At 49.1% G+C, this 20,765-nt stretch overlaps 2 protein-coding genes across 2 annotated transcripts in view; one reads left to right on the top strand and one right to left on the bottom strand.

Annotated features, from left to right (window-relative positions):
• Positions 1 to 3,930: 3,930 nt before the first annotated feature.
• Positions 3,931 to 20,765, top strand: part of NACC2 (NACC family member 2) — a 50,774-nt gene continuing 33,939 nt past the window's right edge. Inside the window, exon 1 of the mRNA XM_068211040.1 lies at positions 3,931 to 4,122. The gene's annotated coding sequence lies outside the window, so the exon portion shown is untranslated. The remainder of the gene's footprint in view (positions 4,123 to 20,765) is intronic.
• Positions 4,220 to 20,765, bottom strand: part of KCNT1 (potassium sodium-activated channel subfamily T member 1) — a 212,913-nt gene continuing 196,367 nt past the window's right edge. The window contains exon 33 of the mRNA XM_068211027.1: positions 4,220 to 4,241. The gene's annotated coding sequence lies outside the window, so the exon portion shown is untranslated. The remainder of the gene's footprint in view (positions 4,242 to 20,765) is intronic.

Below are 20,765 nucleotides of genomic sequence, written 5' to 3'. Positions count from 1 at the left end.
TCTTTGGTTTTGAGGATTGCCTCTATTCCTGCAGGAGGGAGCACAACAAGCAGAACTCATCACCTGGCAAAGTTCACTGGGCGAGGAGAAGGCAGATCCCTCTGGCATGAATAAGTAGAGCACAGAAACGAGGGGCTCTGATGCATTTTGCCCTGTTGTTTGCCACCATTCTCGGTGTTATGCTAATCCCAGTGAACTTTGCTGGGCTGTAACAGAGCCGGGTGTCCTCTCCTCCCTCCATGAATATCAATTGTGCTGCAGTGGTGGCTAAGTGGGCCATCACAGGGAAGGCTTCTGGAGATTCTCTCCACCTTCCACAAGGCCTTGTAGTTCACAGCCCAGCACAAAAATTGGTCACGCCTTGGGCTGGGGGGATAAAACTTATTCTACCTACAAAGCAAACTACAAAAATTCTTCCTAATGCGACAGTTGACGTGCTTTGCGAAGTCCTCTGAAGGACTGCTGCAGGATAAGTGGTTTCCTGGCAGACTCCTGAATTTTTGCAGGTCTTCCAGCACCCCTTCCAGCCCCGTGGGTGCACAGGGTGATCCCCACCACCACCATCAGTCCAGGGGCATTCCCACCCCAGCATCTCTGGGGGCAGGAAGATTAGAAAGACCTTTTTGCTTTCCAAAGTTTGCTGGAAAGTCACGTCCCTGCACAAAATAAATCAGAGATTGGTGCAGAGATTTATGATTTGCCATGGGCTGGTCCCCAGCCAGGCTAGCTCCCTCACCCAGACATCCAAAAGTACACCTGGAAATCAAGCTGCAAAGTGTATTTTAGCCACCTTCAGTGGCCTTAGAGCCCAGAATTTGGAGAAGGAACAAAATGCCTAAAGCTTTGCAGTGAACAGCGAGAGTTCAGCTGAAGAGCTGCAGCCAGAAAGGGTTAAAGGGACGTGGGATGCTGCAGGATTGTTTCTTCTGCTTCACTAAACCACTGTTCAGATGGGAAAAAAATAAAAAAGTTAGCTGTTCTCCTGCAAGAATGTAAATGTTGGGTATTTTATCAAGTGATTTCTTCAGCCCTCAAGCCATTCTTCAATTTGAAATGCTAGATTGAAAAAAAACGCAGGCGAGAGAGAGAGAAAGAAAATATTTCCGCAGCCCAAGAACACTTTGCAGACATTATGGAAAATGTTGCCTGGTTTGTTTCCTCTACTCACTGAACCAATCTTTCGCATTAAAATCAGCAGAGTAGTAAATAAACATGTTTTCTCTAGCCCCGGAGCCATTCCGAGACATCAAATGGTACTTAAGAAATGTTTCTTTCTCCATCACAGAGCATTTTTAAAATGTCCATGGCTGAAGGGAGGCAGGATGCTCCTGGACTGGAGCATTAACAGGCTCTGCTGTCTCTCAAAGCTGGGGAGGCCCTGGGCGAGTCACAGAGCTCGGGTTTCCTCTCCTCTTGGAGCACTGGAGGAGGAGCAGGAGTTTTCCAGCTCTGCAGCTGGAATGTGGCTGGATTTTCAGGGAGGTGCTGGGGGCTTCCGAGCCCCAAATCCCTGCGCTGAGCCAGGGCACGGAGCCACTCAGTGAAGCACCTTGGGGCCACACGAGTTCCCTGAGCCGTGTCCCCACGTCCTCTGTGACACAGGGACATGCTGACGTGGCTGTGGTGCTCAGGGAGGGACAGGGGGATGGTGCTGGTCACCCCACAGAGGTGTTGGTCCCCCTGGAGCAGTGCTGTAGCCCCGGGAGGCGGTTTGGGGCATCTCCTGGGCCAGGGAAGTTCTTGCAGGAGATATTTCTCATATTTCACCTCTCCCTATGCCAGGTGGCTCCAAGCCCTGTCCAGCCTGGCCTGGGACACTTCCAGGGATCCAGGGGCAGCCACAGCTTCTCTGGGCATCCCCACCCTCACAGGCAAGGATTTCTTCCCAAAATCCCACCTAGCCCTGCTCTCTCTCAGCTGGAAGCCGTTCCCCCTTTTCCTATCACTCCTTCCAGGTGAACTGATGTGGAGATGCTTCAACGAAAAGCCAGGAAGAGGAGCTGGGATCTCACACTGGAAGAGTTCTAGGACTGCTCTGCCTCAGAACGCGGCTGGGGACATATTTCTCATGCATCATTTCTAAAAAAAGCCCCCGAATTTATCTTGAGCAGAAAAGCAAATGTGTTTGTCCTGACCTGACACTGTTTTTTAAAGTGTCAAGTGCTAATGAAATTCCTCAGCCTTGAGCAGTTCTAGGCATTCAATGCTGATTTTTAAAATATGGGGATATCTTGCTGCAGATTTTAAGGCAGCCTCGAAATGATGAATGTTGGTGAGTGTGAGAGGAGAGAAACTTCCAGATCCAAAGAAGTTCTGACATAATCTCGCATGCAAAGCAGACAGCAAGAGGCTCCTGCTTTAAAGAGGTTTTTTGTTACTCCTTTGAAATTCCTTTAGCAGACGTGGGGCCAACGCTGCACCCTTTCATCACGCAAATTTGCTGATTTTAACATTTTGGGCTTAGGGAGGCAACAAAGCAAAAGGACTTTTTAAATTTTTTAGGCTGTAGGATGAAATTTGGAAGGGAAATGTGCCCACAAGGCTCGAGTAGTCCCACCTCAGATTACTCTGCTTTTTGGGGTGCTTTAAAGGCTTTTCTGCAGGAGGAGGGTACGGAAAAGGGGCAGCCCTGGAGCTGTGGGTCAGCACAGGGCATCTCCCTGTGGCATCACATCTGGGCTGGGCTAAATACCAAAACTCCAGTGGGTTTTCCTGGGAATGGAAGCTCATTATATAATGAAATAATGAAGAAAATAAAGGCAAGCATAAATAAGTAACAGGAATGAGATGAAATGAAAAATATATTCAGTGAAGTGAAAAATAAAAGGCAAAAAAAAAATAAATTTTCAGGTAAAAAAAAGAAATGAAAAGGAAATTAGGAAGGAAATAATGAAATTAATTAGAGAGGAAAATAAAGTTACATAAAATATAACCAGACAAAATAAATGGAATGAAAAAACTGAAAGAGCAAAAGAAAATTAAAAATACAAACAGCAAAAAAGTAATAATATAAAATAAAAGAAAGACTAAAATGAGATGAAATATTAAACGATAATAAAATAAAATAAAAATTAAATAGACTAAAATAAAAATCAAATAAAATAGGCAAAAAATAAAATAAAAATAAACCAGAACATTTAAAAAATAAAAGATAAGAGAAAATAAATAATATTAAAAGATAATAGAATAAAATATTATTAAAATAGAATAAAATGAAAAAATAAAATCATAAAATAAATAAAATAAAAAATAAATAAAATAATAAAATAAATAAAATAATAAAATAATAAAATAAATTAAATTAAATTAAATTAAATTTAAAAAATAAAATTAAAAGAAAATAGAATAGAATAAAATAATATTAAAATAGAATAGAATAAAATAAATAAAATAAAATAATATTAACATAGAATAAAATAATATTAGAATAAAATAAATAGCATAATAAAATAAAATAATATTAAAAGAAAATAGAATAAAATACTATTAAAAGCTAATAGAATAAAATAAATAAAACAAAATCATAAAATAAAATAAAAGAAAATAAAATAATAAAATAAAATAAAATAAAATAAAATAATATTAAAAGAAAATAGAATAGAATAAAATAATATTAAAGTAGAATAGAAGATAATAAAATAATATTAAAGTAGAATAAAATAAAATAAAATAAAAGCAAATAAAATAAAATAAAAGCAAATGAAATACAATAAAATAAATGAAATACAATCAACCGCAGAGCCCATTCCGAGCCGAAGGCAGCAGCCCCAGCCCCGCGGTTCCCGCCCCGCTCCGGGCCGTGCCCGCCCCTCCCGCGGCCCGGGGCCGGGGGCAGCGGGCCCGGGGGGTTCGGGGTGTCCGCGGCCGGTCCCGCCCCCCGCGGCTCCTCCCGCGGCTCCCCCCGGGCCGGTGCCGCCCCCCGGCCGCCCCCGCCCCGCGGGCGGCCCTGGCGCGGAGCCGCTGCCGGTGCCGGTCCCGCCGGGCCGGTCTGTGCGGCGGCTGCCGGCGCTGCTGGGCGAGGTCAGGGAAAGTCCATGTGAGGAGCGGCTGGAATCACTTCCTGCCGCCGCCCGGCCCCGCCGCGTCAGGCCCAGGGCAGCCTCGGGGGCCGGCGCCCCGCAGGTGAGCGCAGCCCCGGGACCCCGGCCCGGCCCCGACCCCCGGCCCGGCCCCGGGACCGGCCCCGGCAGCGCCCGGGGCAGCGCCGAGCCCGCACGGCCCCCGGGCCGGGCCGGGCCGGGCTGGGCTGGGCTGGGGGCACACGCACATCGCTCCCTTCACCCGCAGCCCCGGGGGTCCCGGGGGTGCCGGTGTGCGGCGAGGGGAAGGGCAGGGCCGGACCGGAGCCCCCCCGGTACCCCCGTGGGAAGCGGCGTTTGGGGGCTCGGGGGGTTCCTGGCGGTCCTGCGGCAATGCGGGGATTGGGGTGAGCGGAGCTCCCGCTCGGGGGGCTGCGGGCTGGGGGCCGCGGGTGAGGGATAAACGCGGGCGCAGGCTCGGACTTTGGCTCCGCGGGGAGGGAAACGCTGCGAAACGGGAGAGATTGAAATCCAAAAGCCGGCCGAACCCCCAAACTGGGGTTTGGGGATGGACCTGCGAGCCGTGGGGCGGCGGGGGCTCACGGGGGGTCCCCTTGGACGGGCGGGGTGCGCCCCCATCCCAGCGGGGACCCCTCTGTCGCGGGGGGCTGGAGCCGCTCCGGTGGTGCAGAAAGTGGCGACGGGAGCTGGGCTGGGCTGGGCTGGGCTGGGGGAGCGCTCCCCTGCCCGCCGCAGCCGGCTGTAGTTCCAGCGCTCAAGGACTTCTGCAAACATCTTCCCTGCCCTAGGAAAACCCAACGCCAGCGTTACATCGCGTGCTGCTCCGCCGGCCCGGCCGACGGCGAAGTGCAGGATCACTTCCAGCCAAGTCTCCATTACCCGCCGGCTCATTAATTTGAATATTCCCTTTTTTTTTTTTTTTTTTTTTTTTCTTCCCCCCTCTCTCCCCCCTCCTCCTTTCCGGAGGCATTTGCGAGCCTTGTGGGCAGCTTGATGTGCTCGCTGCCTGCCAAGTGTTTGCCTCTCGCCCTGCGTAATTGAGGGGCTGGCGTGCCGGCTCACCTTCTCCAGCTGAAATATTAAACAGCAGGAGAAGCTGGGATCGGTAAACAAGCCGGGATGATTGCTGCTGCTGCTGCTGCTCCGTGGGGACACTGCCACTGGGGTCCTTGGGAGAAGCGGGGCTGCTCCAAAGTGCAGCATCCCAGCACGCCTCCCCCCAAATTTCCTGCCAGATTCACAGCCTGCTCTGAAATTCTGAAAGCTTTTAACTAAAAAGAGCAAAGCTGAGCTGTTCCTTAGGAGCTGACTTGCTGTGGCTTGCCCAGCTGAGGACAGTAAGGCTGTGACCCCAAGGTGAGGATGATGGAGGTGATAAATGCTTGGATTTGAAGTAAGTGGCAAGTATAAAAAAAATTGGGGGTCTCATCCTCTCCCTCCTGAGTGTAAATGCCCTTCTGTGGCTGTAACTGCTGTGTTTTGGGGTTTTTCCTCCTTCAGAGGCCTTTTAATTAAGGCTTCACCGGTTAAAAGCTGTCGTATTGGGACAGAGGAGGGTGGGGATGGATTTCTGAAATTTAAAATTTGTCAAAAAAAAACTTCCCAAGGCGGCTGGAATTACAGAGAGCGGAGTAAAGCCAGGCATCAGGGCAGGAGCAGGGGTCCCACGGGGGCCAGAGATGTGGTTTGTGTGCTGGTTGGCCTGTGGCTGTTTCTGTGCTCCCAAAACCTTGTCCAGGGCTCCCCAAGCTTTTCCCAGAGCCCCCCTTTGTTCTGAGAGATGGGTGCCATTAGCCGGGATGCGTGCGTTGATGCTGGATCACTTTGGAAGTGATATTTTTGGAGCCCTCTGGCAATATAAAAGCCTTTTAGCTCCCCCAGCCATGACTGTGCTTTCCTGAGGGAGCCTGCTGGAATTGGAGGCAGATTTTGGCTCCTGCTGGCTGGTGCCAGTGACAGGGCAGCATCCCCATGCTCGGGGGGGACGCGGAGCATCCTCACTGCTTGTAAGTCCAGAAAAGTAAAATCCCTTCTCCTTGAACTTGAGCCTGGCTGGAGCATCCAGGTGAGTCCCTCTGGACTGGGCTTTGGCTCAGATCCCAGCTGGAGGTGTCAGGAGGAGCGAGGCCACTTTGCAGCATTGCTGACCAGGGAAGGAGCACCAACAGAGCTCCTGCCAGAGCCTGATCCACCTGGAGATGGGTTTTTCCCACAAGCTTGGGAGAAACCTCCAGACTGTGCTTTCCTGGCTGGGGACACAGCCCAGCTCAGTGGAAATATTGCAGTGGAAATATTTATTTCAGGCTGTCTTGTTGCACAGCCCGTGGTCCCTGCCCGGCCTCCTGGAGGGCTGTGGGGTGGGCAAGGATGGGATCAGCACTGGGGTGGCATGGATTGGGGACAAACACCATGGAACGACCCGGGAAAGAGTGCTGGGACTCGGCTCCTGCTTTGCTCTGTGTTTAAAAATACTCGAGCCTGACAAAATGGGGTTAGAAGGAGGGTTCAGCCGTGGCTTTGAGTTTTTCCAGGTTTTCTGAGCCAGCAGTTTTCAGGTGGGGAAATAGGGTGGGATGTGCTGGGCCAAAGGGAACTGCTGTGAGACAGCTCCAGGGATGCTGAGGAGCAGGGGGGGCTGCACTTGAGTGGCTTTCCCCCCCCCCCCCCCTTTTCTAACCTTTGAGTTTACTTGAATGTAATGAAAGAAATAAAACCCAGGCATGCAGCTGGAGGAAATTAAAGGGAATTGTGAGTTCCCTGCCATACCTAATGGCCAGAGCGAGCATCGAGCATCGTATCTTGCTGCAATTAGGCTTCAAATCGAGCTGAGCCTGTGTTTGGCATCCAAAGATCAGCTTCCCAGCCCATTTACTCCTCATCCAGGGAAGTGGCAGCGGATCCGATGGCCCTCAGCACCCACTGGGATGGGCACACCTACAGGAGGGCGTGTGGGGTTTTTTTATTTTATTAAATCAAGCCTGTAGAACAGTTGAGAAATAGGTGAAGCGTGCTTAAAAGAGGGTGAGGCTGTTGGTTTTCTCTACCTGACTTTATTTGCGGAGTGACAGGAATTTTGACAGGCTTTGTGTCTTTTTTAGCAAATCAAGTGTCATGCCAGGTTTGCCTGTGGATGAGATCATTTGCAAAATATGTTTCCCAGCTTGCTTCAGGCATAATTCATTGTGTCAACTGCAATTGCTCATTTGCTAGGAACTGTGATTCATTAGTGGTTTATTTTTTGTTGGGGTTTTTGGGGTTTTTTTTAAGTTCAACTTGTTTTTAAGCAAATGTTTGGAGGCAGAACAGGGATCTGAAAAAAAAAAAAATTAAATATTACATTCTTTGTAGCCACAAATTCTGCTGTGAAGGGAAAACTTGCTGAAATGCCATGTTCCCGGGGAGGGAGAGGCAATCCCAGGCGAGCTCCCCGGGCAGGATTGCGCTCGGGTTTGTCATGTGGTTACTCCTAAATGGGGACGGAGGTAATAAAAATCAGACTGCTGGGACAGGGGATGGAAGCAGCGTGTGGAGCTTCCTCCTTCTCCCTGCTGGGAGGTTCAGCCCTGTGAAGGATCCCACGGATCCAGGCTGGGCTGGACAGGAGGGATGGGGGATGCTGGTGCTGTTGGGACAGTGGTGAGGAGAGCAGTTCTCTGGTACTGGGACCAAGACCCCCTGAAAGCTCCTGGCTCAATGGGATAAAATGAAGATAAATAGCCCTTGGCACAGGTTTTGTGCTGTGTGTGTTCCCGGGGCTGCTCGCAGCCTCAGGCTTTTCAGAGGTCCTCACGGCAGACTTTTCGCAGGATTTTGCGTGACAAGTACATTTTTTGGTGTTGCATTTCCTATGAAGACAAGTATTTCAGTGCGTTTTTTCCCCCTAGGTGGGTGGATGGTGGGGGGCAGGAATTGCAGCCACAAACTACCCTGCACTAACAAACCAGCCTGTGTGGGCTGAGTAAATTGATACACTTTTCACCAAAAGATTGATATTATTTTTTTCCTAAAACATCTAAGATTATGAAATGTACATTTAAGCATAAGCAACTTGACAGCCTTTTTTTTTTTTTCCCTGTGCAACAATTCTCTATAAAGCGCTCTTAAAATGTTTTAGGTTTTTTTTTTTTTTTCTTGAGTATTTGCACATTCTCTCTGGTTTTTAACTCATAAATGATTTTCAAAAGCCAGAAAAAAATTGGGAAAGGGGGAGAGAGAGCACAGGAACGTGGGGAGTCTGCTGACTTCTGGCGCGCCGGCGCCGTGCCCAGGCCCTGCCAGTTTGCTGCGGAGCCCAGTGCCAGGAGCCAAGGGCAGCAGAGCGTGAGCAGAGGGAGGTGGCTCCATCAGGGTGACCATATATAGTCACTGGGATGAGATTAAACCCTTCACCTCCCCGGTGCCATCCCCACAAAGCCATGGTCAGGATCTGTCCATCATTCATGAAAGCAGCAGGAGAGAATCCCTCTTTTCCCCCCTGCAGCGATCAGGGCTCCTCTGGATGATCAGGGATGTATGGACTGGGGGACAGCAGCCAGGTGTAGGGTGTTTAGGGGCAGGATTTCAGCAGCACAGCCTGTGCCAGGAGCTTGGGCTTCAGTGGGGCTGAGGTGGAGGTGGAGAAGGGTCCTGGCTGCGCTCCACAGAGTGTTCCTGCCGTGGTATCCACCGGGAAGCATATGGCAGCCTGGGATATATATATATATACATTTTGTGTGGGGGGACATGTTTTACATGCCAGTTCTCCCTGTCATAGGACAAACATTTACGCTTGGATTATAGGAAGCATTAGGGAGACAGGAGAGAACATCAGTGCTTGCAGGGAGGTTGCAGCAGAGGCTGGGCAGTGGTGGCAGGGCAAAGGGGTGGTCATGTTTTGGCCCTCCTGAGCTTTATGGGATTGTGCTCCACAGAGGTTTAACTGTGAGACGTCAGTGAAGGGTTGGTGTTTCGTGGTGTGCCATGCAGAAGGCAATGGCAAGGTGCCCAAAGGAGATGGGGAGTGAGGATTTACCCATTTGAAAGTGGATAAAAGGATTTGATTTCCCAGGGAAGAGGCAGATGGGGCTTGCTGGGAGACTTCCAGTGGGATGTATGAGCCTGGCTGCCCTGGGGGTGTACAGACCCCTCCTGGCTGAGATCCTATGGGATGAAATTCCCACAAGTAGGAATAACCTCTCTCCATAGGTGCCCCTTCACTAGAAACCTCCCTCAGCACCTTACCAGCTGCAGCAACCTTAAAGGCCTAAACCTGAATAGGATAATGAGCATTTTGGTCATTCTCTTGTGGCTGGAATCACATCCTCATGGCAAACTTAGGGATTATGATTTCCTAATGGGCATAAGGAGGCTTTGAATCCCTCTGACCGGATCTTCTGCCTTCTAAGAAGTTCTCATGGACAGGGAAGGAAAACTTTGTGGTTTTTGCATCACCCTTGCAGCTGCAGCTTGGCCTCAGGGCAGGTGACAGAACCATATCTCTCACTCATTTTACAAACCAAAGTTGTTTAAAACTTCTTCTGTCTGTTCCTCAATTATCTGCTCCTTCTGTGCCTCCATTTATCCATGCTAACATCATCAATACATGCCCATGCTTAATGAAACATTATTGCTTAAATTTAATTGTCTTCTAATTAAGTAAAATAAAATTTTGCACGGCAGTTGCAACAGCATCTTTCCTGTCTGGGAATTTTGCTTTGCTTGAGGTGCCTGAGCCCAGGGAGTGGTGACAACCGCAGCGGTGCCATTCCAGGGAGAATGGGATGGACAGCAGCAGCAACCTCCTCCCCTGAACCTGCTGCTCCTCTCTCTCACCCTGGTTAAATTAGATTAATTGCCAGCTTTTCTTTTTTGGATAAACCTGTGCATTTGATAAAGCTGCTGGAGTCGTTGCTTTATGTTTTTTTTTTTTTTTCCATAAAACTTCTAAGTCATTATGAAATGTAGATTTAAGCATAAGTAACTTGACAGGTTGGGGTTTTTTTTTTTTTTTCCCTGAAAGACACAACGTGGGGTTGTGCAGAGCACCTGGGGAAAGGTGCCCCTGTTCAAAGTCAGGGCATGCAAGTGTAGGGCTGAATTTTTGACTCTTGTGTGAGCACAGTTTCTACTCTTAATGCATCATTAACATGGTTTTCTGCATTTCATTCAGTTCCCATTACAGCACTCAGTTCCATCTGTTAATTTTGGTATGTTGATATTTTTGTTGTCAGCAGTTTTTTTCTTTTTTTCTTTTTTTTTTTTTGAAGCATATAAAAACCATTAGTGTGAAAGAAGATTAAAAAGATACATTACAATTAAAATGTTAATGAAATCGGCATCATACAACTTTTGAAACCATTTAGGCATTAATCTTTCTTGGTCTCATGTCCATTAACTCGGGCGATTCTTATTCCACACTGACCCCTGCTGAGAGAGTCGTGCTATAATTGGATTTTAAGAACTGGGGGGAAGAGAAGGAGGGAGAGAGAAAAGCCTTGGAAAAAAGGGCAAGTTGGGAAGGTTGCCTTGGCTTTCTGCGTGGTGTCCATGGAAATGAACCCGACAAAACCCAGCCCCGTTGCTCCATCACTCCCCAGGTCGTGTGTTCTGCCCAGGCCATGCCTGGGAATGTGGGAATGCCAGGTCAGGGGCTGGACAAGCCCTGGGAAGCTCCAGAAGCTCCAGGCTGGGCTCCTCCTGGGCTCTGGCTGTCACGGTGACCTTGGGCAGGACACAAGCACCACACTCTGCTTTGGTTGATCCCAGTGTAACGTGAGCAGGGCTGGAGTGGGATGGTGAGAAGCCTTTTTAAGGCCCTGGGAGGAAGGGAATGGGAGAACAACAAGGAATCATTTGTCATTATTGCTTCAGCTTTCCCCAGTTCCTCCAAAATACTATTTCTTCACTTTATCTGTTTGGGTTTGTTGGTTTTTTTTTAGGAGGCTCTTTTTCAGCTTACCCAATATTTGAATTGGGACCAGCCCCCCTCCCCAGGGGAAAGAGGAGGATTGACTAATTCTCAGGCTGTGTAGTGAGTCCAACATCAGGGCTTCTTGACTCACCACACAGCTCCCAGGATCCGTGCCATGGCTGCATCAGGGCCATGGGCTGTGCTCAGCCACTCCAGCCTCGCCAAGGCTCCAGCCCATCCAGAACACTCTGTGCTGCTCAGTCCCAGCCTTACACACTCCTGGACTCCTCCAGAGCTTTGCCTGTGCTGCCCAAGAGCCTTGCACCTCCTGTGGCCTGTTGGATAAGTTGGGAAGGGCAGGTCCTTTAGGGATGAGCATTGTCCTTGCCAGCATGGGGATGGGGTTTGGGGTTTTTGGGAGGGTGGTTGTGCTGCTGTCCAGGCAGTGATGCACCTCAGGGCTGGCTGAGCTGCAAGTCAAGGGATGAGCACATCCCACCGAGGGAGGAGTGGAGTACCAGCCCAGCTTGTGTTTATGCTGCAAGCATGAATTTTTATTTAGATATTTTCTTCCAAAAGCAAAAAGCTGAACAGACCCATGCAAGCCGCAGAGCTGCCGCCTCCCAGCCGCTCACGGCCTTCCGAGGCGGGCAGGAGAGGAGGGATGGCTGCTGGTGGGCTGGCCAGGGAGCCCAGTGGAGCTGAAACATCTGCAGGGCTGGGCAGAGCAGGAGAACACTGGGCTGGCAGTGCCCAGGGCTGGGTTCATGCCGTGGGCAGTGAGGCATGAAGCACAGAGCGTGCCGCTGGCACCGCATCACAGGGCAGCCTGGGCTGGGGAAGTGCTTCCTTGGAGCTCTGGAGTGCCTCTGCACACGCAGCAGAGCCTGGGGTTTAATTGTTTTGCTCCCTTTTTATGTGGGTTAAAAAAAAAAAAAAAAAGAATAATTTATAGTGGTGTTGTTTTGTTGTCGAGGCATCGCGTGAATTTATAACCTGAGAGAATCGGGGATGGGGATCCAAGATTGTGAAATAGTGGCAGGGGTGGGGGGGGGCCTTGCCAGAGTGGGACCCATCCTTGCCCCAGCTCAGCTGGTCAGGTGAACTGGAGGTGTGTTCTGGCCCCGGGGGGTGGTTTGTGCCTTTGGGTGAAACCTGCAGCATCTGTGCCAGTCAAGCTAAATATCCTTAGGGGAAGGGAAAGTTCTAGGCCCAGGAAGAGGGAGCAAGGAAAAGCAGCCCTGGACATTGCCAGTGAATTTTCTGGGCCAGCACACAGGTGGGATTTCCAGCAGGGTGAATTTCTGTGCTGCAGGCTGAGTGAGAGGCACACCAGAATCAATATCTCAGTAGTCCAATAAAACCTGTGGGAATTTCATTTCAGCTCATTTCAAGTGATCTAATAACTGGCCTTTGAGATGACTGCTGGGCGTTTGGTTTCTTTGTGCGACTGTAAAAATGTAGATGGAGCCCAGGGTACTTGCAGTGCTCTGGTTGGGCAGTGGGAGCCTCCATCCCAAGGTTTGCTCTGGGGTCAGGCACTGAGGGCTGGGACTGTGTCGCCAGACTGGGGGTTTGGCTCTGGGTGGTGTTCAGATCCACTGGTGGATTCTAATTCCAGGCTTGCAGCACTGATTTAATGTCCATCACACCTCTGCATTCCCTTGGGAGCCAGTGGGAGCTTCAGCAGAGCAGCTGGAGGTACCTGAGCCACGGGGTACCTTCATGAATATTTTTGCAATCAAGTTTAGGAAGTTTCCTCATTTACCTTCCCTTTAGGATCCCAAACTGGCAGTTGCTTTGTTCATGAGTGCCTTAGGAGAGGTGTATCCTGCAGTAGTTGCTGACTAATCTGCATTTGGCAGGAGAAATGATGGAGGAGGGAGGACTTAACTCTTTGCAGGGGAACAGGAGGGCAGCACAGCTTGGAGGGGGTGGAGAAACCAAGAGAACCTGCAGCCTGTGTGTGTCTGGTCCAGGCTGTCACCCCAGCACAGCTGGGCAGAGCATTGAGCTTATTTTTTTTTTTCTTGGCCATCATCAAAACATGGAGAACTCCGGCGCTGCCTTGGTGATGTCCACAGTGAAAGTGTTGCAAATGATTTTAAACAAAAATACTCCAGTGCCTTTTACCACTCTTCTGTAAGGTTCTGTAGAGTGACAGTCATGATTCCTTGGTTCTTTTCCGCACCTCCCAAGTGGTTTTTCCCCCAAAATCCTGGAAGCGCTGTCGGTGCAGTTCAGTTGCAATGCATTCATGAAGCATCACAAGTGATGCCCAGTGCCAGCCCCAGGGGAGCCATGCTCCTGCAGCCTCCCCTGGCTGTGCCTGAGGGATTTGTGCTGTTTGGGTGCTTTGGTGTCCACTCCCCGCCCTGCAGCCTGCTCCTGACCTCTCCTGTGTGCCTCAGGAATGTTGTCCAAGACCCAGGGTGCAGCATTAGCAATGGAAATATTTGGTGCAGGCGGTTCCCACACCCTGGTGCCCGCCCCGGCGCACGTGCCAGCGGCTGCGGTGTTTGCTGGGAGAAGTTTTCCCTCCAGGTGATGGCTGTCCAGGTGACAGGAGGTGGGTTGGGAGCTTAGGAGTTGTGTCTTGGTGGTACCACCCACCGGTATGGACGGATATGTCAGTTTGGGGGAAAAAGGGAGAGATCTGCTGGCAGTTTTTGAAGAAAAACCCAACCTCACAGTGCTTGCAAACTCATTTGAGGAAGCCTGGGATGAGGTGTAGCAAGGAACCGCTTGGAACTTGTTTCAAAAGGTATGAAAAGGGGAGATGGGATGGGGTGTTAAGGATTGTTCCCCTGCCTATCACTGGATGTAGTTGGACAAACCCTCCAAGTTACCAAGGAATGACCTCATGAGTCTGGGATGGTTTCATAGCCAGGGCAGTGCTTGAGCTGCCTCAGCGAGCTCAGACTGACATCCCAGAGGCTCTTTTCTCCTTGCCTTGGCTGCTCAGATCTGGTATTTGAATGTTAGTCTTCACTTTGTAGGTGGGACAAGAACCACCCACCATGCAGGCTGAATGATGGCCTGTTGTGTGTGTCACAGGCGTGGGTGGCACTGCGCTGTACGTGCTGCCCACTGTGCTCCTGAGGCTGCCGTGGGCACAGTGGCTCTCTGGGACACACTCTGGTGTTGGCACTGCCCTTGGGAGCACAGCCCACCCCGTGGATCCTGCTCCGTGCTTCACCCCAAATTGTCTCTTTGGTCCCAAAGTGTCTCTTTGCTCCTTGTCCCACTCCTGGTCCCACCTCCTCCTGTCCCAGGAACCTCCCTCTGTTCCTTGTAGCTCAGGGAAGGTTAGCTCAGGTTTTAACCACTTGCCTGTGGCTGTTAAGTCGTAGTGACATATGAAGTATTTAATATCCAAGTGCATTAGCTTCCCACCCACATCCCCTTTGGAGATGGGCTGAGGGAAATCTCCCTCATCTGACAGGATGCTGCCCAGCAGAGCTGTACAAATGGCTTCCTCCTGGACCTCTGCTCTTCTCTCTAGTTCCTGCCCTAATTAGCCACGAGCAGTGGCGAGAGCGGAGATCTCGTGGCTGCACCCAGCACCTCGTCCCTCGCAGAGATTTTGGGGAGATCCCTGCCTGCTGGGAGGGACACCTGGCCCCGGGGGGTTGTCACAGGCCGAATTGCCAGTGCTCCATCTGTGAGGCAGCCGGGCCAAAGCAGGAATCACCCAGGTAAACCAGTGTCCCCTGCACCTGGTGGCAGGCAGGGCATGCCCTGGTGCTGCCAGCTGCGCCTGCTGGCAGTGTGAGATGGGACAATCTGCCTAAATGGCCACGTCTGGTGCTGTTACAGCTTCATTTCTGGGCCCTTGCTTAACCCGTGCAGCACATCAGAGGCTCTTGTGAAATGTAATGTGCTGGAGCAGCAGCACAGGAAAAAGCTCTGCCTTCTGTGAAGCCAGACTGTTGCGGCGTAATTTGTTTTGTAAGATTTTGAAAGGCAGTGTTGCAATCTGTAACAGTAGAATAGTGGGAAGATGGTCAGGTGGTTCTTGGGACTTCAACAGACAGATTTCATGTCTGTGTGTTTTTGCAACACCTTTCTATAAAGGGAAACATAATTTAAAATATGATTACTTAGTGTTGTAACAGTCTTCTCAAACGTTTTTGCATTATGCAGAGATCATTATCAGAGGCTGATATTAACTTGCAAAGAATATTATGCAAATCATTCTCCTGTTCTTCTAAAAAGAAATTTCCTTCATAATGCAAAGCGTGACAAAAAAAATTGTGCAGAGGCTTTTGGCAAAATTACATTCAGAAGATGTAACAGTTTTTCTGCTTACTAGCACAATCCGTTTCTGCCTTTTGACTGGATTTGCTCAACTCAAGCTGATAAAGGCTGAATTTTAAAAGCAGGGCTGGGGCTGGGGGGAGTGCGTGGTACCTCGTGGGTTCAGGGATGGTCAGGGAGGGTTTTTGTGCTTGGATTGTTGTTTCAAATCCGCCCTGATGGCGATTACAGCCCCTGGTATTCTCAGCTGTTTGGTGCCTCGTGTTCCGTGGGGTGGGGATGCTCAGCACCAGCAGCACTTCCAAGGAACAGGCCTGGGGTAGATTCCACAGGGACAGACTCCCCAGGCGTCCAGGGCCACCAGAGTCAGCCTCTGGATCACTGGGACCAGTCAGTCCACCCTGGATGGGGGCACTGCAGGGGTGCTGGGAGGTTGGACACTGGGGGTGGGATGGGTGGTCCTGCCCCACGCAGCCTTCACAGGATCACCGAGGCTGGAAAAAACCTCTGGGATCATCGAGTCCAACCTGTGACCCACCCCAACCTTGTCCCCAGCCCAGAGCACTGAGTGCCACGTCCAGGCTTTCCTTGGACACCTCCAGGGATGGGCACTCCCTGGGCAGTGCCTGGCCACCCTTTCCATGGAGAAATTCCTGCTGATGTCCAAGCTGCCCCTCCCCTGGCACAGCTGGAGGCTGTTCCCTCTCTACCTGTTCCCTGGGAGCAGAGCCTGCCCAGCCCTGGCTGCTCCCTCCTGTCAGGAGCTGTGGAGAGCATTAAGATCTTCCCTGAGTCTCCTTTTCCAGCCTTGGCATCTCCCTGGTGTTTCTCCAAGCATCAGCACGTTCCTGGAGGTAATCCTGGCCCGGCTGAAGCCATTGAGGATTTTGCCACTGGCTTCATCCCTCCTGCATGTGTTTTTTGTGTGTGTTGCAAACTGGTTGTATCAGTTCAGAGCTGCCCCTTTCTCACAGGGAAAGCGGGCCGTGCTGAAATCGAGCGGATTGCTTTATAGGTACTGGCTCTTCTGCTCTTCTTATGGATTGATTGGCAGAAATAGAGCCTGATAAATATTGTAAACGACTAAAATACTTGCAAGCTGTGCATCACTTGCAGCTTTGGAGAGGCTCGTTTGCTGTGGAACCCCGTTTTCCAGGCTCTTAACACCATTTTGAGAAAACGAGGTCCTGATTTCTCAATACAAATGTGATTGAGAAAAGTCAGTAATATTCAGACATGTAGATTGAATTACGGCGGCAGGGAGAGTTTTCACCAACACGGGAAATTTTCAGGCTCTCTTTTTGTGTCTGGTTAGATAACTCAATCTTTAAAAATCAACCCAAATTAGATAAATAAGCTGGAAGTCATAGTTAGCATTCGTCAAGCAACTTAGGCTGGATGTTCCGGCACTGCCTGACTCCACCTCTAGCTGCAGGGTTTCCCTGTTATGAACGGGTGAATTCTAATCCTTGTTTATTCCCTGCTGCAGAGAAGTGGCTTTATCCGGAGTTTTCTGCCCTGAAAAGGAGTCCTGGGTGCAGCGGGGTTGGGTTGAAGAGTTGAAGAGTTCCACCCTTCACACCTTCCACCGACACCAAACCCTTCCTTTCGACACCAAATCAATCCTTTCGGTGACACAGGGAACTTTTAACACCCTGAAAGTGGCCCCAGGGTGTGGTTGTGACGCGAAAATCAGAGCAGTGAGGGGTTGCATGAGTTGGCTCTGCTTCCCTGGCATCTCCCGCGGTCAGGATGGGGGTGCTGGGGATCCCTGCTGTACCCCACTGGGTCGGTTACAGGAAAAGGCTGACTTTTTATTTTTTAAACATTGCAAGGAAGGCTGAATCAAAGTAGGGAGGTGTTTTATTCTGAACAGTGTGGCGGAAAGGAATCTTTTTATCTTCTGGGTTTCTTTGTTTCCGGAATGTTTTGTAGCACGGACTTGTAGCAGAGCGGTGTTAAGCACATTCCTGCAAATCTCTTTCTGGTAGCCTCTGGAAAAGGGTGATGCTGCCAAAATCAAATCAAATATTTAGCTCTAAACTCTTTTTTTCTTTTTTTGCTTCAGAGGATGCCTCTTTATGACTTTTTTTTTTTTTAAAGTTTTGTTGTATTTCTTAGAAGAGCATTTGCAGTGTTCATTGAGCTCCTTGCAGAGAAACTGTGGCTGCCCCATCCCTGGAAGTGTTCAAGGCCAGGCTGGACAGGGCTTGGAGCACCCTGGGACAGTGGAAGGTGTCCCTGCCCATGGCAGGGGTGAGACTGGGTGAGCTTTGATGTCCCTTCCAACCCAAACTGCTCCGGGATTCTGTGACTCCCTTTGTTTTCCCCATTTTCCCAATTAACCTTATTTTAGGCTGTGAGCATCAGCAGTGGCTTTTACCCTCTGCTGCCCTTCTGCAGGTGTCACATCCCCACCTGCCTCACTCCAGCCGTGCTCTTTCCACCAGGCATTAATAAAACCCAAGCAGAGGCCAGCGTGATCATCCCCTGCCTCAGTCTGCTGCAGGGAGACTCTTCCCAACAGAGTGAAAATTGCAAGTGGTTATGGAAATTATGGGGCAGCGAAGAAATAGCATTCCAGCCTGGTTTAATTTGTGAGTGGATGTCCTGGAAATAAGGTGTAGCAATGCATAGCACAGGTTGTTCTAACGTGGATGTTGGGCTCGCCCTTGTGCGAGCGTGATGCTGCCTCACGATGTGGGAGCAGATATTATAACCTTGAAGAATCTTGTAGGACATAAAAGTTTTAATTAAAAATCCAGCTTGGTTGAGGGTATTTTGGTTTGGTATGAACGTCTTCATTTCTTTTGAAAAAAGAATTAAATGAAACCCTTAGTATTCCTTTTTTTTTTTTTTTTTTTTTTTGATTCCTGCATATTTATTCTTGAAGTTGAAGCATTAGAAAATAATTGAGTAAAACAAAATCCACAAGGCTTCAAATTACCTCTAGCTTAATGTTTTATTTAAAAGGTTTGCTAACTGACATTCTTTGTAATGAATTAGGTCACGCGGCTCCGAAGAGTGTTGTCGGTTTTCTTTTTTACATTTAAATTTGAGGCTGCTTCCCTTGAAACTTGGGCTCTGCTGCCAGAGCCGTGCACGGCTGTGACTCCCCAGCTCAGGGAATCTCACTCTAATTATTCTCAATCACACCAGTGCAAATGAATATATCCATGTTTGGAGGATCGAGGTGGTGTTGTCATGGCAATCTCCGTAAGGTCATGAGAAACTCATGGCTATTGTTCACTTCCTCTCCTGGGAGCCTTCTCCTACCTTTGCAAGACTCTGGGTTTGGGGAATAACTTTGAAGCACGACCTTGCCGGGGTTTGGTTGGAAGGATTTGCTGTTTCCTGCTGGGAGTTCAGGGGAGGGTGGTGGAGCGCTTGTGGCTCGCTGCTCGTCCTCCTCTGGGCACCACATCCCAAGTCAGCATGGCACCAGGCTTGTTCTGGAATGTTCTGGAATGTGGGATCCTCCTGAATCCCAGGGGCAGCAGAAGGGGCCTGGGGTTGGTGCTGGTTGATGGGGCTCAGTGTGCTGGGATGAGCTTTGGAATGGGTGTTGTTGGGAGAGCTTTGCAACTTAAAAAAAAAAAAAACAACCCAACCCAAACCCCAAATAATAACAAGCCCCAAAACAATGACAAAATACCCAACCTTGATTTTCTTTAAGGCCGTGTTGGGTGGAGCAACCTGGTCTAGTGGAAGGTTCCCTGTGCACGGCAGCTCTGATGATTTTATAAATATCTGGTGTGGAAGGACAAAGGAATTCACTAAAATTGGAATTCACTAAAATTGGAATTCACTAAAACTGGTGTTTTGCAAGTCTTGGTTGAGGCGATCCATGTAGTTGTGGTTTTATGGTTTTGTATTTCTAAATTCTTTTTTGTTTAAAAAAACCCAAAAGAAAACATAACCAAAAAGAAGTGGTTTTGATAGACAGACATCAAAACATTTTAATTTGCCGCTAAATCCATGTTAAAACTGTAATTATTTCGCTAACCCAAGACATAGATACATACATGTATATAAATAAATATATGCATACACACCCCTATCTCTTTGAGCCTTCAGACAGCTTTAGCACGTCCCTGTGCCAGTTTTTTTTTTTTGTGCAGGTCGCTTGGTCTGAAAGATCTGACATTATTTAATGATTGATACCAATATTCTACAAAACCACTGAAAACTAAAAGAAAATCTTGCACTTTACTGGCTGTAGAGGAGCCGTGGCTGTGCCCGCAGGGTGTCAGGTGAGTCTCTTGCATTATTTGTGTTATCTGCACTTAATTGCTTCTAGCTGCTGAGTCTTTGGAGATGTTGAGCCTCCCTGATCTTGTCCTCTCACACCCAACGTGTTCTCACGCAGCAGGGGAAGCAAACAGGTTTCCACAGGGTTTTTCACCTGGCAGGTGTGCCCTGTTGGCCCATCCCTGCAAGGCCTGGCTTGCAGAGTCCCTGCCCTGCCCGGGTGTGCCCCTGTCCCCACAGGACACCCTGGGCTGGCACCTCTGCCCTGCCACTTGTCTGCCCACCGTGGAGCTGTTTTGGCCTGACTTTCTCTAGAACTTGGCACACGGGTTGGATGAAGGGGTTTTTAATAGGAATTTTTGGTTGGCAGAGCTGAAGTGTGGAGATGAGTTGGTGTTGAAACGCTCAACAAAGCACTAAGCAAGTGGAATTTACAATTAAAGACCTATTTGCATTTAAAAATCATTTCAGTTGACCTTCTGGCCCACAGGCTTTCTCACTGGCTGTGGGATATCCATTAACACTTCCAGGGCTCCAGGACTTGCCAAAAACACTCTGAGCAACTTACTCTGGTCCATTCTGCCTTGCCCACCCAGCACCTGGAGGAGTGGCCAGTGAGCTGTGAGGGGAAAAAAATGTGTCTGATGAGGTTAAAAAAGGCAAAGGGGAGCCTTTAATGCTGGGAAAACAATTAACTGCAGCTTCTGCAGTATTTAACAGGGCTTCAAACCCCTCTGATTATCCCTGGCATTGGCTTTTGTCGATCGTTTGGTTGACTAACATGTCCCTTTCAGCTTTGGTGACAATAAAATGTGAGTAAGCAGAAAACTCAAATTTCTGAACGATGGCTCGTGGCAATTTCCTAATTTCCTGAGTGAGCACAGGCTTCTTGGCGTTTCATTCCTGTGCCAGAAAGACTATTTGCTCATACAAAGTTCTTCATTGTAATAGGAAAAAATCAATTTGATTACTTTCATGTCAGCATGCATGTCTAATGGCTTAGAAGTTATTGCAGCCATAAAATATACAGTATCATTTCTCTCTCACTCTGAAATTTGACAGGATTAATATAGTCAGCATGAAATCTTAGTCATAAAGTCAACCATAAGTGATGGTAAAATTAGCTGCTGAAATCGTCTGCTTATGGAAAGCATCTTCTGTTTTTCCTTCAGGGAAAAAATATCAAGGGGCTGGCGTGCAGATGGGAAGGAAGGGTTTGCTCTGATTGGAAGATGTCCATTTTATTTCATCCTCATGGGTCTGTGATGTCCCTGACAGCCCCAAGTGTGGCTTCACCACCCGTTCATCTCTGCTGGTGCTGCTGG

Source organism: Anomalospiza imberbis, chromosome 21 (genome assembly GCF_031753505.1).
Source record: "Anomalospiza imberbis isolate Cuckoo-Finch-1a 21T00152 chromosome 21, ASM3175350v1, whole genome shotgun sequence".
Taxonomy (NCBI): Eukaryota; Metazoa; Chordata; class Aves; order Passeriformes; family Viduidae; genus Anomalospiza; species Anomalospiza imberbis.
This window is presented reverse-complemented; position numbering and strand designations above follow the sequence as displayed.